General features: G+C 44.5%; 1 protein-coding gene and 1 long non-coding RNA gene across 2 annotated transcripts in view; both read left to right on the top strand.

The window, feature by feature from the left end:
* Positions 1-1,217: 1,217 nt before the first annotated feature.
* Positions 1,218-1,972, top strand: LOC125106138 (uncharacterized). Its single transcript, XR_007129241.1, has 2 exons — positions 1,218-1,471; positions 1,718-1,972. It is a non-coding gene; the product is annotated as an uncharacterized LOC125106138 (long non-coding RNA).
* Positions 1,973-5,035: 3,063 nt separating this feature from the next.
* Positions 5,036-15,973, top strand: part of GLT8D2 (glycosyltransferase 8 domain containing 2) — a 37,397-nt gene continuing 26,459 nt past the window's right edge. The window contains exon 1 of the mRNA XM_047743457.1: positions 5,036-5,401. The gene's annotated coding sequence lies outside the window, so the exon portion shown is untranslated. The remainder of the gene's footprint in view (positions 5,402-15,973) is intronic.

Below are 15,973 nucleotides of genomic sequence, written 5' to 3'. Positions count from 1 at the left end.
TACAAAGCAGTACACTCAGCCAAGGCAGGCCCATTGAGTAAGAAGGAATGATGAACATTTGGCTCTCAAGTGATAAAAACTAAACACATAATAATAATGACTCAGATATACACTGTGTCAGCTAATGATACTGCAGACATAAGATGCATATAAATCCCACAGGAGGGGCACCTGGGTGTCTCAGTGGGTTAAAGCTCTGCTTTCAGCTCCGGTCATGATCTCACAGTCCTGGGATTGAGCCCCACATCGGGCTCTGTGTTCAGCAAGGAGCCTGCTTCCCCTTCTCTCTCTGCCTGCCTCTCTGCCTGCTTGTGATCTCTCTCTCTGTCAAATAAATAAAATCTTAAAAAAAAAAATCCCACAGGACCACATTCAGGCATACAACTGAAACTTGACCAAAGTGACATATCCACACGATGGCTTGTTCTCCTCATGTGGTTAGATGTTTCAGAATACTTAGGGCAGGGCTGCTCTGGTGACTCCCAGGGCCACCACGGACTTTGGTTCCTCCTACATTCTTGCTCTGCCCTCCCTAACACGTGTAAGGTTGCTGAATCAGACAACGCCAGGAGACCCTACTGCATGGTACAAGGTTATTTTCTATTTGTTTATACAGATCTACTCGCCACTCTTCTTCTACCTGTTCAGTGTCCTGAGAGGCTGACTTAAAGATAGGATGTCACTTGAGCTGCCCTGCCCTCTGACTTCCAGTGGGGTTTGGCCAGAGGGAGGCACCACCAATGGAAGATGGCAAACTTGGGGCCACTAGCCCCCTAGTCTCTTTTGTGTGGGTCAACACTGTCTGCTCTGTTGGGTAGCCCTGTCCATTCAGCTTCTTTCCCCGTCCTAGTAACCCCTCCCTTGCCGTAGCCTTCAGGGTTATAGGTGGTCATACCTCCCTCCAGTTGCTAACACTGCCTTACTACACCACTCGTAACCATGTTTCCTTAATATCCACCTTTTCAAATAGTGCCTTTTTTTCAGAGTCTCCACCATTAGCCTTTTCTTTTTTTTTTTTTAAGGTTTTTATTTATCTGACAGATCACAAGCAGGCAGAGAGGCAGGCAGAGAGAGAGAGGAGGAGGAGGAGGAGGAGGCAGGCTCCCTGCTGAGCAGAGAGCCCGACGCGAGGCTCCATCCCAGGACCCTGGGACCATGACCCAAGCCGAAGGCAGAGGCTTTAACCACTGAGCCACCCAGGCACCTAATCTACCATTAGCCTTTTCGAGGGAGCCATCCATATCCTGCCAGGACCCTGACCAGTTCAACACTATAATTTGGGCATAGCTGGTGTGGCCGTACAGCAGCGCAGTGTGGCCCTTTCATCCCCAGAGCTGCAAGATGGATAGTCCACCTCCAGGCATCCAGGCTGGATTTCAGACAGGAAGAAATGGCAAAAGGCACCAGACGGCTTTTTGCCAGGAACACAATAGCCTGTTAGGAAGTCACAGACAGTAGGATGTCTGAGGAGGTGAGTATTTGTAACTGGGCCACTGCTGCCCCCAAATGAAAGTGTGTTTCTAGTTCAAGGGAAGAAGCAGAGAGGGGTATTAAGTAGGCTACTGGCAGTGTTTGCAACATCATATCACTCTCTTGGACTTTTTAAGAAAAAGTTACAAATAACCTACTGTTGTAAGTCCTTTCGCTGGTTCATACCCTGAACTAGGGGTGTCTTCACCCAAGAGTAAAAATACAGTAGTCCCCCCCTTCTCTGCAGTTTTGCTTTCTGAGGTTCTGTGACCCTGAGTCAACGTAGTCGGGAAGTGGACATCCCCCTTCTGATGATGGATGGTCGGAAGACGATGTGGCCAAACACTACGTCATAATGCCTGCACCACTCACGTGGCTTCATTCACTTCATCTCATCCCATGGTCATTTGCTCATCTCACATCATCACAAGAAGAAGTCTGAGCACAGTACAGTGAGGTCTTTTGAGAGAGAAACACCACATTCACATAGCTTTTGTTTCCATATATTTTTATAAGTGTTGTATTTTATCATTGTTGCCTCGTGTATAAATTATAATTTATTATCGGTATATATGTGTTGCAAGAAAACTTAATATATAGAAGGTTTTGGAACTAGCCAGGGTTTCAGGCACCCACTGGGGGTCTGGGAACAGACTCCCCGCCGATAAGGCGGGGGGTGATTGTGATAACTTCCATGTATTGAGCTCTTACTGAATGCTTTACATGCATAATATCTTCTAACACTCACCGGGAGGCTTCCCACTCTCCAGCTGCAGAAACAACAGGTGAGTGGTTTTGAGTGATGGGCTCAGTATAATGTCTGAGCTAACAGTTGGGTCTGTCTGTCTGTCTCCAGAGCCCATGCTGGGAGCCACTGTACTTCTCACACTGTCCCTTAAAACCTGTGTCCCTTTCTGTGATCATTTCTTCCCTAGGGAAGAACCTGTGTACATGATGCGGAAATCTAGGTCATAGGTAATAAGCCTTCCCCGTCCTCAGAACATGACCCACTAGAAATAAAGGAGAAAGAATCCCAATTGGAGACAGTGGGGAAATGCGCAGAGAGATTTGGGTCCATATGGAAGTCAGTATGAATAGCAAGCAGACTATGAAAATGACAGAACTATTATTTCAATTGTGAGTTCCCCTCTGGGATGCTTTGGCTGTCATACTCTCTGAACCTACTTAGTCACCAGCTCTCACACTGGGTCAGGCATTCTGCTGAGTGGATGAGAGATGCAAAGGGGGAGAAAACCCGGTCTTCAGAAGAAACTAGAGTAGGCAGGAGTCAGCTTGGAGGGCTTCCCACCGCAATGCTTTGGGACACGTCTGACTGACTGTCCCACTGCTCCTAATAGCACATGCTTCTGGAAGGATAGGAAATGTTGATATCTTTGCTCATGTGAGGACCATGAGGACAGGCGCTGGAGTGCTCCGTGTGTAGTACTCAGTGCCACCACTGAACCTTCTCACTTCCCGCAGGCTATCTGTGGGTCAAATGGACTTGCCACAACCAAAGATAAATACAGGATCACTAGGTCTGTTAGCGAACACACTGGGTCAAGTTGCACTTTCAAATGGAGTCCACATCCTGGGAGTAAAGAGAAAAGAGGAATAGCAGAATGTTCAGCCTGCTCCAAAGAAAAATGGCACACTTGCTGAATAGTCCGAGGGCTTCAGGATAGAAGTATGTAAGAGAACACTGCCAGGGCAGCGGATAACTCCATACAAACAGGGCCCAGATGCTGGACGCCCCCCAGGTGAAGAATGCCAAAGCCCTGGGTGTAGTTTCACCCGTAGAGTTGTACCTAGAGATCCTCGAATGTGAAGCATGCCTCAAGTAAGGAACAGGCGTGAAGTGCTGATGGGAATTCCAGTCCTGGCTTCCTCAAGTTCGTGACTCTAGGACTCTTAGGACTCTAACATTCTTTTTTTTTTTTTAAGATTTTATTTATTTATTTGACAGACAGATCACAAGTAGGCAGAGAGGCAGGCAGAGGGAGAGAGAGAGGGGGAGGAAGCAGGCTCCGTGCTGAGCAGAAAGCCTGATGCAGGGCTCGATCCCAGGACCCTGAGATCATGACCTGAGCCAAAGGCAGAGGCTTTAACCCACTGAGCCACCCAGGTGCCCCTGGGACTCTAACATTCTTAAAAGCCTCAGTTTGCTGATCTGCAAATTGGGGTGAACAGCATCTCTGTTCAACTTACCTAGCAGGAATGTTACGAGAAGAAAACGAAATAGAAGATGTGAAGATGCTTTGTCATCGTTCAAAGTTCTACACAAAGGGAAGCTATTCCAGATACTCCCACTCTCCAAGTTCAAGTCTGAAAAAACAAACAAACCCACTAAACCTTTAGAACTGCACTGTTCAATACAGTAGCCACTAGGACACTGATTATTGAGCATTTAAAATGTGGCTAGTACAACCGAGGAACTGGCCTTTAAATTTTACTTAGTGTTAATGAATTTAAGTTGAAAACCTGACACTTGATTCAGTTATTTGCAAACTTCTAAGTATGCTTGGAACAACCTGAGAATGTGAGCCTAATTTTTAAACTATAAATTATATGAAATCTAAATATGTATCAATTGTTTCTGATGAAATTTAGTGTTTGAATTGAGATGTGCCGCAAGTGTAAGATACACACCAGACTTCAGATTTATTACACAAAAGAATGTAAAATATCTAGTTAGTGATACTTTACATTAATTACATGTTGAAATTGCATTTTGTATATATTGGGTTAAATAAAATATATCATTAAAATTAATTTTACCTCTTTGTACTTACCTTTTTTTTTTTTCTTCTAATGCTCAGCCCAGTGCCTGGCACATGGTTATTCTCCTCTCTCTCTCTCTCTCTTTAAAAGTTTATTTAGTTATTTAAGTAATCTCTACACTCACCATGGGGCTCAAACTCACAATGTAAACACTCTTCAGACTGAGCCAGACAGGTGCCCCCTCTTTGTACTTATCTTAAGGTGACTACAGGAATATTTAAAATTTTCTGGTGGCCTGCTTTATATTTCTATCAGGAAATGCCACTTTAGAAAGAGCCAGTGAGGAAAGGGATCCTTATTTCCTTGTAGGAGCTAGGGAAAGAGTTTGCAGAAATAAATTCCATGATCCCAGGCAAAGTGCTGGCCCCATTTCCTGGGTTTCTGAGAATCAATAGCAGAAACAGAACAGTCCAGAGCTGGGTGGGGTTGATTCCCTGCCTGATTCCTTTCCATGTTCAGGCTCAAAACATACCATCTTAAAACCTCCATTGCTATCATTGCCTTGGTAAAACGAGACCATAGCTGTTAGCTGAGCTTTAATTTGGGGACCACAGCATTTTAACGACTAGGGGGTTTCAGGAGAAACAAGATTCTGAAAATCAATATGAACTTTATTTTCCCATTTCTGCTCTTTCAAAGTTTACCTTAGACCCAACGTGTGGTGGAAATCCACGCTCCAAGCATTTGCTTTTCTCCCGGTTTTGAATCTTTTCCTCCAGCGCTGCCTTGTTTTTGAAACGATTTGCACTCAGGCTGCTGGAGGAGGATGCCAGAGGAAGTCTGGCCATGCAAGCCAGCCTGCCAAGCACATCTGGAAGTGGTTTCAGGGGCCGCCTCACCCCGCAGCCAGCGCAACGCCTGATTCCCAGCTCTCCCAGCTGCTCCAGCGCAGGAGTGGAAGAAACCCGAGCCTCTCCAAAGTCAACGCAAGCAAAGGGAGGGGGGCTGTTAAGGGGAGGGGGAAGAATATGCTCTCGGAAATGTAATATTGGCCTTGGGACTCTCCAACCCTTTGGGCTTTCCAATGGGATCTTAGAAGCCGCCGAAGCAGCGGGAAGGGCAGCAGCCCCGGGCCAGCCAGGAGTTGAACGCTCTGCCCTACAGCTCTTCTGGACCGAGGAGCCCAAAGCCCTGCCCTCACCGTTCACAGGTAAAGCAGTGTGGCAGCCTTTCCATTCTACCCTGGCCCGCCTGTAGCAGCCCTTTGTTTTGCTGTAGACTCAAGAACGTAAATCAGAGGTGGATTGTCCCACATGAGCTTTGCCTTCAGGAACTCCCAGCTAATGTTTGTAGTATGTTGAGGCAACCATTTTTCTTTTCTTTTCTTTCTTTCTTTCTTTTTTTTTTTTTTTTACTATTGCAGCAAATCCAAGATACTCTCTGCAAGTTTTTCACATGCTGGACAGCTTTTCCAGACCTGGGTTTAACTCCCCTGACCAGTGTGATTTACTGTTTTCATCATATTTTAAGCATGGAAGTCAGTGGTGAGCTAGGACCTGGATAAATGCGAGTATTTAAATACAGGTACATTTCTGAGCCACGGAAGATTGCACTGAGCTGTGATTCATGTTTTCAGAACCTGGAAAAAAGACTTGGTAGTTGTGGAAATCTAAATGAGGCTTATAAATACAGTAGTTGTTGTGTTTGGGTTGAAAATGCTTTCTTAACATTCAAAAATTATCTTATGTTCACTTTAGGAGCAAATGTAGGACCTTGGATAAGCCTGATAGATTACTTATGATAGGAGTTAAGAAGGAATAGTTAACACAAGAGTAAAAAGAGGGACAGGGGGAAAACATGATGCTATCTAAACATCTGGCCGTCCTGTGGGGTGGAGGGAGGGACTGGTCCTCTAACTGGCTCCCCCTGTAGTCAGTTATCAAAGTGACATTGTTTGGTTTGTTTCGTCTTTTCCTTCAAATGGCTTCATGTCACCTTTCCGTATGAAAACCTATTTGTGCTTACCACCCTCCATCGAATGCAGGGACAAATAGAGCATCGCAGTGCTGTGGTGAGAACATGGGCTCTGGGGCCAGATCCAGAGTTGAATCTATGCACTGACACTTAACCAGATTTTTAAGCTTTAACTCTGAATACTTACTTGTCTGTGCCTCTATTTCCTCATCTGTAAAATGGGAATGAAGTGACATCGTAGGTCTAAAGGACATAACATAGGATCTGCAGAGTAGTGAGGCCCCTGGTGGTGTTGGCGATGACCATGGTGATGATGGACGTGGCCACACATCCTGCATGGCGGCAGCCCAGCCCCTGGCACATCGTTCACTCTGATAGTCCCTCGGCTCCTCCCATGTTATTTCTCCAGGGCCCTGCTTCCTTCCTTCTTCCCTTCAAACACCTTTCTTTCTTTCTTTTTTTTCCCCCACCCTGGCTCTTTTTATTTCTTCTTCATTCTCTTTCCTTGCTGAGAAAAAGACATGCTCACCAAGCCACAGTTCACAGAGTTTTCATTTCTAGTTCCCGGGGAGCATGATTCTAAATACTTATTTTATTTTAGCATTTCCCAAATGAAGAACATAGACCCATGGGGAAAATATGTTCTGTGAATCATATGACCCTCTGAGAGATCTCAAGGCATTAATGGCATTTTAAAGGTCCTGAGAAGTCCTGCAGTAGAGAACTCTGCTTAAGGTTGTTTACCACTAAAGTTCCTGATTGACTCCCAGAGCTGCTTTATCACACAACATTGATTAACATTTCTCAGAGCACACTTTGCAGTGTCCTGGTTCAGCCACATTTGTTTTCATTTTGGTTCCTCTTTTAGACATGCTATTTCTCATCTTCCCTAGACAACACCAAAGGGGATGCGGTGTTCTTTCTTCCCTAGTTAAGGACCTGAGATGATCACCTGTGCCATGTTGATATATAGAAAATCTGGCCTAAAGTGGACAGCTGGGATTAGCAGTTTTTCTGCAAAGGGCCAAATTGGTGGTTGTGCAAGTCGTGTGGTCTCTTTTGCACCTACTCAGATCTGCTGTTTAGTGTGAGACGAGCCAGAGACCAAATGTCAATGAATAAACCTGGCTATGTTCCCATAAAACTTCATTTACAAAAAATGGGCAGGATTTAGTGTAGGGCTCATAGTTTGTTGACACCTGCTCCAAAACCATTTTGTGAAAGAATGCTTCAACCCAACACAGGAGAAAGCAGAACAGGTCCTCCACAAAACGGAGACTCCCTCATCTGGTTTCTCTGTCCTGTGTATTCTGGTGGATCTTGAGTAAACAATTTATGCTAGAGCAAAAAGTAAAAAGGCCAGGGATGTTTTGTGAGAACCCAATTCCCGAGTCCTGATTTTGTCTTTCTATCTCTTTTCTTCAGGTGAACGCATGCTCTTGTCTTGTTCGTGACTTTGTAGCTCGCGTGGTTTAGGCAGTACTCTGTACAATGTTTTATGCACATGCAAACTGCAGGGTGCCTGTCTTACGGAGGAAAGTTAAATCTCTGAGTTTATGTCAGTTGCTTGACACAATGATTGCAAACAGCAACGGAAAGTGGTTGGCTACAGTATCTATTAAGATGGTTAAGAATGAGTTCACTCAGGGGCACTGGGTGGCTCAGTGGTTAAAGCCTCTGCCTTTGGCTCAGGTCATGATCTCGGGATCCTGGAATCGAGTCCCGCATCGGGCTCTCTGCTGGGCGGGGAGCCTGCTTCCTCCTCTCTCTCTCTGCCTGCCTCTCTGCCTACTTGTGATCTCTCTCTGTCAAATAAATAAATAAAAATCTAAAAAAAAAAAAAAAAGAATGAGTTCACTCAGAGCCACTCATTAACTGTGTCATTGCCCTTGGTAAATCAGGGAGAGTAACTTTATGGATTGTTGTGAGAATTGAATTAGTGAATGTATGGAAAGTTCATTAAAAAAATGCCTGGCATGTAGAAATTGCTGTGTGCTACCTGTTATTATTATAGGCTATTTCATTCAATCTGCAGCACAGTCACATTTTACTCATTGGGTCTTGTAAATTGCCCAGGCTTGCCTGGCTAAGAAATGGGGCAGAACGAGGACTGAAAGCTCTTTATAAGGACGAAGCCCATGATATTTCCATTCAGTTACAGGCCCTGCCAGATTAAAGTCATTCAATAATATCTTTAAGGAGCTCCCTCTTGGGGCACCTGGGTGACTCAGTCGGTTAAGCTTCTGCCTTTGTTTGGCTCAGATCATGATCCTGGGGACCTGGGATTGAGCACAGGGTCCTGAGATAGAGCCCCATGTTGGGCTTTCTGTTCAGCAGGAAGTTTGCTTTTCCCTCTCCATCTGCCTCTCCCCACTGGCTTGTGCTCTTTTTCTTTCTCTCTCTCCAAAAAAAAAAAAAAAAAAAAAGGAGCCTCCTCTTTTATCTTTTGTTCTGATTTCCAGGTTCTTTTCTATTCCTTTTCCTTACCTAAACCCAGAGCAGATGGGATTAATCAATCAGAGCTCTTTCTTTTTTAACCAACTCTGGTGATAACTTTAGATTCCTTCTCAATTTAGCAACACTGAAAGCCCCTATGCATGGATTAAAGTTGGCATGTAGACTGAAACTTAGGGGCTCTAAGTTTTGAAATATTTTTCTGGAGTCCTTGCCACTTTGGCCTTTTCTTCCAAGGAAGAGCTAAGTTGCTTAGCCACTGCCAGGTCTTAAAACATTCTTTCCAGATTTGGCCATGGGCCTGAGTTCTTTGGCATCTGGTAAAATAGCTCCCTGTATAAGGTCTTCAGGGGCCCATTTTTAAACTTAACGGTCACTTCTCAGGTCCAGACCATTCTCTGAACTCTCCTTTTCTTCCTAGTCATAGGCCCCAGGACCTCAGCCTTCTTTCCGCTGCTCTTTGAAGGTGCACCTCCCAGTGCCTTGCCTAGGGAATCCCTCTGTCCAACACCACCTGCGAGGCTCCATCTTTCTTCCTGTCTTGAAGACAAACCCAGGGGCTCTTTAATGCCAAAGGCTTGGCTATTTACTCCTGTGGAGAAGCCACCACACAAGGAGTCACATGGCCTAGGAAAGCTTACAAAAGCTCAGGGAACACAGTTCCCGAGCCTTCTTGTTTTGATGGTCAGAAAAAGGCTGAAAAAAGACCAGAGCCCTCTGCTTTTATTCCAGGAAGAGATCCATAGTCCCCTCCTTCTGGCCTTTTCCCCCAAGTAATGGCACGCTGCCCCCTTTTTTCCTGGCATTGAGGAACAGGACAAGAGCTTCCTTCCCTTTCTTTCTTTTTTCCTGTTTCTCATTCATTCATTCCACACACGTTTGTTGAGGTGCACAGAGGCGGTCCAACCACAGTGCCTGTCCTCAGTCATCTCATGATTTAGAGGAGAAGACAGGCACACCCGTAATATTTGAGCGGTGATCTGAGTGCAGGGAGAGGGATAAGAATGGAGATCAGCGCCCAGGCAGGGTAATCAGATAAGAGTTCTTGAAGGAGGTAATGCCTGAGTTGAGTCTTGAAAGAAGAAATGACTGTTTACTGGGGAAAGAGGAGGGGAAAGGGCATTCCAGGCAGGAGGGACCCCATGAACCAAAGTTCAGAGACAAGAAAGCATTTCTTTACATGCAGGAACTGTGTTAACCCACCAGATGCTCTCCCAGGCTCTGCCCCAAACATTCCCGTTTCTCCCCACGCCAGGTCTCTGCCTCTTATTCTATGGGTTCTTAGGACATCTCCCAGCTGGTCCCTGCAGCTCGTGTCCCTGACTTCCTCCATCGGTTTTCTACCTCTTTACACCTCTGATCCCTCTACCAAATCCGCATCATTAGCTTGTATCCAGGAGGTACAAACATTTCTCGAGCTCCTACTTAATCTATTAGAATGCGTTAGTCTATTAGAGTCTGCATGTACCAGAAACAGCAGTTTATAGCAGCTTACACAGAAAGTGCCACCATCAGACAGGAGATGAAACTGAAGAGGAAGAGGATGCCAAATTTTTCTGATTTCATATTTTTAAAAAATTTAGTAAGACAGACTTTCTTTTAGAAGTCCGTGCTTCTCTAGGACTCCACTCCTGCCTTTATTCTGAAAGCTGCTCAGAAAGTTTTCTCCAAGCATCTGCTTCAGGAATTTTCTCTCCTTGACTCACCGCTGCTGTGTCTTGTGACTAGATGTGCCATGGTCAGTTTCCTGGAGCCTCTTGCTTTGTCTTAAAAGGATTTTTGAGGGCTCCTGGGTGGCTCAGTTGGTTAAGCAACTGCCTTCGGCTCAGGTCATGATCCTGGAGCCCCAGGATAAAGTCCCACATCAGGCCCTCTGCTCGTCAGGGAGCCGGCTTCTCCCTCTGCCCCTCGCCCCTTTCATGCTCTCTCTCTCTCTCTCAAATAAATAAAATATTTAAAAAAAAAAAAAGGATTTTTGAGTAGGCAACATACTGGACGGGGGAAAGATGAGCTTCCTTCTTGGACTAGTCAGCACTCTGTCTCTGCTTCTGGCATGATCTCAGTAGTTACAGTCACCAAGCACTCAGGGGCAAGCAGACCAAACTTGAATGACACTCCATCTGGACTCCACCTCCCCTGCTTCCTAGGGTAGCCAGAATGGCCTTTCAAGACCTCCAGCTCCTTGTGCTTAAAGAGCATGGGCTTTGAAGTCAGAGAGCCCTCATTCCACATCCCTGTTCTGCCATTTAGTAGCTGTGTGATTTTGAGCAAGTTACTGAACCTCTCTGAGCCACAGTTTTCTCATTCGAACCCTGCGGATGGTAACATACCTACCTGAAAAGTGTTGTAAGAGTTAAAGTAGAAGATGGGCCTGGTTAGCATAGAGCTAGGTGCAAATTAAGTGTGCAATAAATGGTAGTTGTCATTACTATCTAGTCCTGCAGACCTCTCCCCATAGGTGCACACGATTCTGGCCACAGGGAATGTGTTTATAAGGGCTCTTGTTTGCAAGAAAATGTCATTTCAGAGGAACTCGAGGAAGAAAAGGGGAACTTATGGGTTTGATGAATGGGGATGCCCAGGGTAGAGCTGGCATCAGGGACTAAGTCTCAGATCCTTTTGCCCTTCCCCTCATTCTCTCCCATGGTGCTAGACTTCCTTCCTTCATGGAGTGGGGAAGAGGGGCCCTGTGTCCAGAGACCATTCTAAGCTTACATCATCTCAAAGAGTCAGCTGAATGCATATCATCTAAAATCATAAATGGTTAAAAAGTATCCCAAATCAATATCCAAAGAGTCCTAAGTAACATGCTACTTTGACTCAATTGTCTTCATGGTACAAGACGAGAGGAGCAGAAGGGATCCGTGCGCATGTATCCTAAGTCTAGAGCCTGAGGAAATAAAAGGGATGTTGTAGCTGGTTCTTTACAGTGAATTAAAGAGTTTTCTATTGAAGAGTTTCCCAAGATCACTGCCAACAAGTTCTCACAACACTGAGATTCATGAGGGAGCCCTGGAGCACTATGACATCTGGCCTTTCCTGCTGCCTCCCAGAGGCTCTCTGTCATGCTGCTGGTTTCTAAAGGTTAGTATTCCCTGTTTGCTGACTGCTGCCTCCAGTCAAGTGTCAAGTTTACAAGTTTCTTTGAAGGATCATAACGGAGAGAGATCAACTTAATTTAAAATAAACTTTGGGTTCTCAAGACAAATTGTTATTTATTTTTTAATAGCTCTTAATAACCACTCTTTCTTCCTTTCTTTCTTTTCTTAAATATCTTATTTATTTATTTGAGAAAGAGAGAGAGCAAGTGAGAGCACAACAGCATGGGGTAGGGAGAAGCAGACTCCCTGTTGAGCAGGGAGACTGATGTGGGTTCCATCCAGGATCCCAGGATCATGACATGAGCAGAAGGCAGACATTTAACTGACTGAGACACCCAGACATCACATGCCCTTCCCCGCTTTTTAAAGATTTTATTTATTTAGATAAGCTCTTTCTTAAGAAGTTAAATACACACCTACCAATTGACTGATTTCTTTTTTTAAAAAAATTTATTTATTTATTTAACAGAGAGAGAGAGAGAGAGAGAGATCATAAGTAGGCAGAGAGGCAGGCAGAGAGAGGGGGAAGCAGGCTCCCTGCTGAGCAGAGAGCCCCACGCGGAGTTCGATCCCAGGACTCTGAGATCATGACCTGAGCTGAAGGCAGAGGTTTAACCCACTGAGCCACCCAGGTGCCCCGCAATCTGATTTCTAAGTCTTTACCATAGAAAACTGAAAACTTAAAATCACAGCGAATCCTGTAAACAAGTGTTTATAGAAGCTTTATTCATAATCATAAAAACACAGGAAATAACTCAGATGTCCTTCAGTAGGTGAATGGGTAAACTGTGGCACATCCGTACAATGGAATACTACTTAACAATGGTAAAGGGAAACTATTGACACACTCAACAGCAAGTATGAATCCCAAATACATCACACTAAGTGAAAGAAGAGAGTCTCCAAAGATTGTGTACTGCACGATCCCATTTATATAGCACTCTGGAGATGGCAAAACTACAGGAACAGGGAACAGATCGGTGTTTTCGAGGGGCTAGATGTTGGGCAGGGTCTACCTGCAAAAAGGTAGCACAAGAGAATTCTTTGGAGGTGTTGGACTTGTTATCTATTCCATTTGTTGTACAAGAATTGGTCCAAGATACAATAAATTTTTAGTACAATTAGTACAAGATACAATAAATTCTTAGTAGAAGAATTTATGCATGTGTTAAAATATATAGAATGATATAACCAAAAAAGTGAATTCTACTATGTGTAAATATTTAAATATTTAAAATCCAACAAGTCAAATTTCGAAGCTGATACTATGTTTTTAATAAATGACTTGTATCACAGAAAGGAAGCCTATTTAAAAAAAACAAAACACCACGTATACTAAAATACAATTTGCGTTTCTCTGGGTGAAGGCTTCTTTCTCATTACGGAAGGTGGCAATATGAAATTTATGGAAATCCAGAAGACCACAAAGAAATCACCTTGTTAACATGTGTCAAAAGTCTTGGCAGAAAAATTGTTCTCGTAGGCCAGTTCTTTATTCTCTGAGGAAGCAGTTGGGCCTCTCCTGTTAAAAGATGTTGTTCCTGGAATATATCTAGTTGATAGGCCTCTTAGACTTTGCCTTGAATTTGTATTTTGCAAAACCAAGGAGTCTGTGTAAAAATTTGGCCTGGTAGGGGGCACCTGGGTGGCTCAGTGGGTTAAGCCTCTGCCTTCAGCTCAGGTCAAGATCCCAGGGTCCTGGGATGGAGTCCCGCATTGGGCTCTCTGCTCAGCAGGGAGCCTGTTTCCCACACCCCCACCTCTGTCTCTCTGCCTACTCGTGATTTCTCTCTCTCTCTCTGTCAGATAAAGAAATAAAATCTTTAAGAAAAAAAAAATTTGGCCTGGTAGCATCTGTGTGTGTGTGCGTATGTGCGCGTGTGCGTGCGCGTGTGCTTAGACTCTCCTGTGTGTAACTATCTTTTTGAATAGAAAATACATCCCCATGATTCAACATTCTGCAGGTGCCAAGTCTTCTATTTATTAGAACCTATCGGCTGGGTCTGTTGCAACCGTTCATACCTGGGGCCATTTTAATTATTCGGGGCCGAGTGCCGTGTTGGTTATGATATAAGTGCAGTATAAGTCCTGTGGGAATATCAAGTGAAAGTGTCCCTCTGTTTTGTATCCTGGCCCCTCCCTGATCTTCTGTAATCTTCAACATAGAGGCAGAGGACTTTTCACCATCAGTCTACATGAAGTTGCAAACGTGGGCATTTTCATGACCTTTCATGGGTACAGCAGTGCAAAAGAGGAAATCTTATCCCAGGTCTGTCTCTGGCATCCCTCCAGCCTTCCTTGGAGGGCTTTCTTTTCCATTCGCACTCCTCTCTCTGGCAGTCCCCCTGGAAGTCAGCCTGCCCCTCTCTGATGTTTGGCCTAGGACTGGGGTCTCACCCTGTCTGTCACCTGGAGAGTCACGTCGTGAACTGGAGCCTATGAAAACCCTCAGGTCAAATCTAGCAAATCTTCCCAGAGCAGCAGTTTTTCTAGATGTTCAAACAGTGAAAACATTGTTTTGACCAGATGGCAGTTGGGTCTACCTAGCCCAGGGGGTCTAACCTTTAACTTGGGGTACATAGACCGCCAAAGTGTCCATGGATACATTTCACAGGATTTCATGTACTAAGGGAAAAAAAAAAAAAATATATATATATATATATATATATATATTGCAGAGGAAGAGAGAGAGTGCTCCTGCATGCGCAAGGTAGGGGTGAGGGGTGAGGGTGGCAGCTGGGACAGGGGTGGAGAGGTGGCGGAGAGAGGCAGAGGGAGAGAGAATCTCAAGCAGACTCCCCACTAAGGGGGAAGCCCACAACCCTGAGATCATGACCTGAGCCGTTTGCTTAACTGACTGAGTCACTTAGGCATACCTAAAAACATCTTCGCTTTCACTAGCCTCTAAGCGGAACTGAGGGTTTCCTTCAATTGTGAATGTAGGTGATAAATCACAGAAGTTCCTGTGTATCTGTGCCATCATCTCCGGTAGAAATCAGGTATTTTCATATCCCATTACAGTTGTTCAGGTAACTCACACATTTTTAAATCTCACCACTACCTCAACTGACAGTAACTAATTACCCTAGCTAATGATTGTTGCTTAATAAAGAAATATATGTATTATGTCACAAATTTGGGTTTTTTTCCCCAATGTGCTGATGACTTCCTGTCCTTTAAAATTCTGTAATTGGTTTTCTTTGTAATACAATATATTTTTTAAGCTTTACAGAATATTATTCTAGAAAGAGGTCTATGGTCGTCAGCAGACTTTTGAGACTAATGTCTCAAAAAAGGTTAAGATTTCTTCCAGCAGCCATGGATTTGGAGATTCAAGTAAAACGGACTCATATTTCCCCACCCAATAGCCCCTCCAAAATTCCCGCAACTTCCTGATGGCTTATATTGCCTTACTTTGAAAGTGCCCACAGAACTTGGTCTTGGTTACATCTCTCCCCTAGTCTCCATGTCCAACAAGGACCCTCTTTCCTTGATTTCCCCCAAACAGTAGGGTGGGGATTAGAAGGTACAGAACATGGCAGAAGACTGTGGACTGAACATTGGGCCTCCCAGTTCTTGAAAAGTCCTGGTGCCATTATCATAAGGAAAGAACTTCTCCTGAGCAAGTGGCAGCTCCGGCAAGGGGGTCTTTCTCCTCCACACATACTGTTCTTGTGCTGCTGCCAACCCCAGGATTCCAGATCATCATTTATGTGGACCCATTTAACATGTTCTTGCTCTCATCCCTGCCCACCCCATCCATGCATGGAAGACTTTGACTTCATGATAACAAAGAGTTTTCTCTCTGAGGGGACCTCTGCTAGCAATGATAGGAGTCATTATTTTTCCTCATTCTTGTATAGTTTGCAGGAATCTGAAGGTAACACAAGAAACTTGTATTTTAGAGCCCATTGTGGATGAGTTTGAGTGTTCACTCTCCTTTACCATCAGAATTTCTGTAAGAATGTTTGAAGACATTTGGTTTGTAGACTTTAGTGAAGATAAACGCTGGTGGAGGGAGTTGCATGCATTTGAGATAAAATCAAAACTCCTTTACAGACAGAACAGTTTGTCTCCGGTCTCATCTGACCAGCCTCTTCTTTAGCCCAATCCATTCCAGTCACATTGAACTTTGTGCAGTGCTTAGAATACTCAGAGCTCTTGTTGGCTGCAGGACCTTTGTGCCTGCTGTTTCCTTTGCTTTGCACTTGGCTCTTTCCTTCTATATTCTCCTTTCTGGCTCCTGCTCTTCC

Source organism: Lutra lutra, chromosome 8 (assembly GCF_902655055.1).
Source record: "Lutra lutra chromosome 8, mLutLut1.2, whole genome shotgun sequence".
NCBI classification, from domain to species: Eukaryota; Metazoa; Chordata; class Mammalia; order Carnivora; family Mustelidae; genus Lutra; species Lutra lutra.
This window is presented reverse-complemented; position numbering and strand designations above follow the sequence as displayed.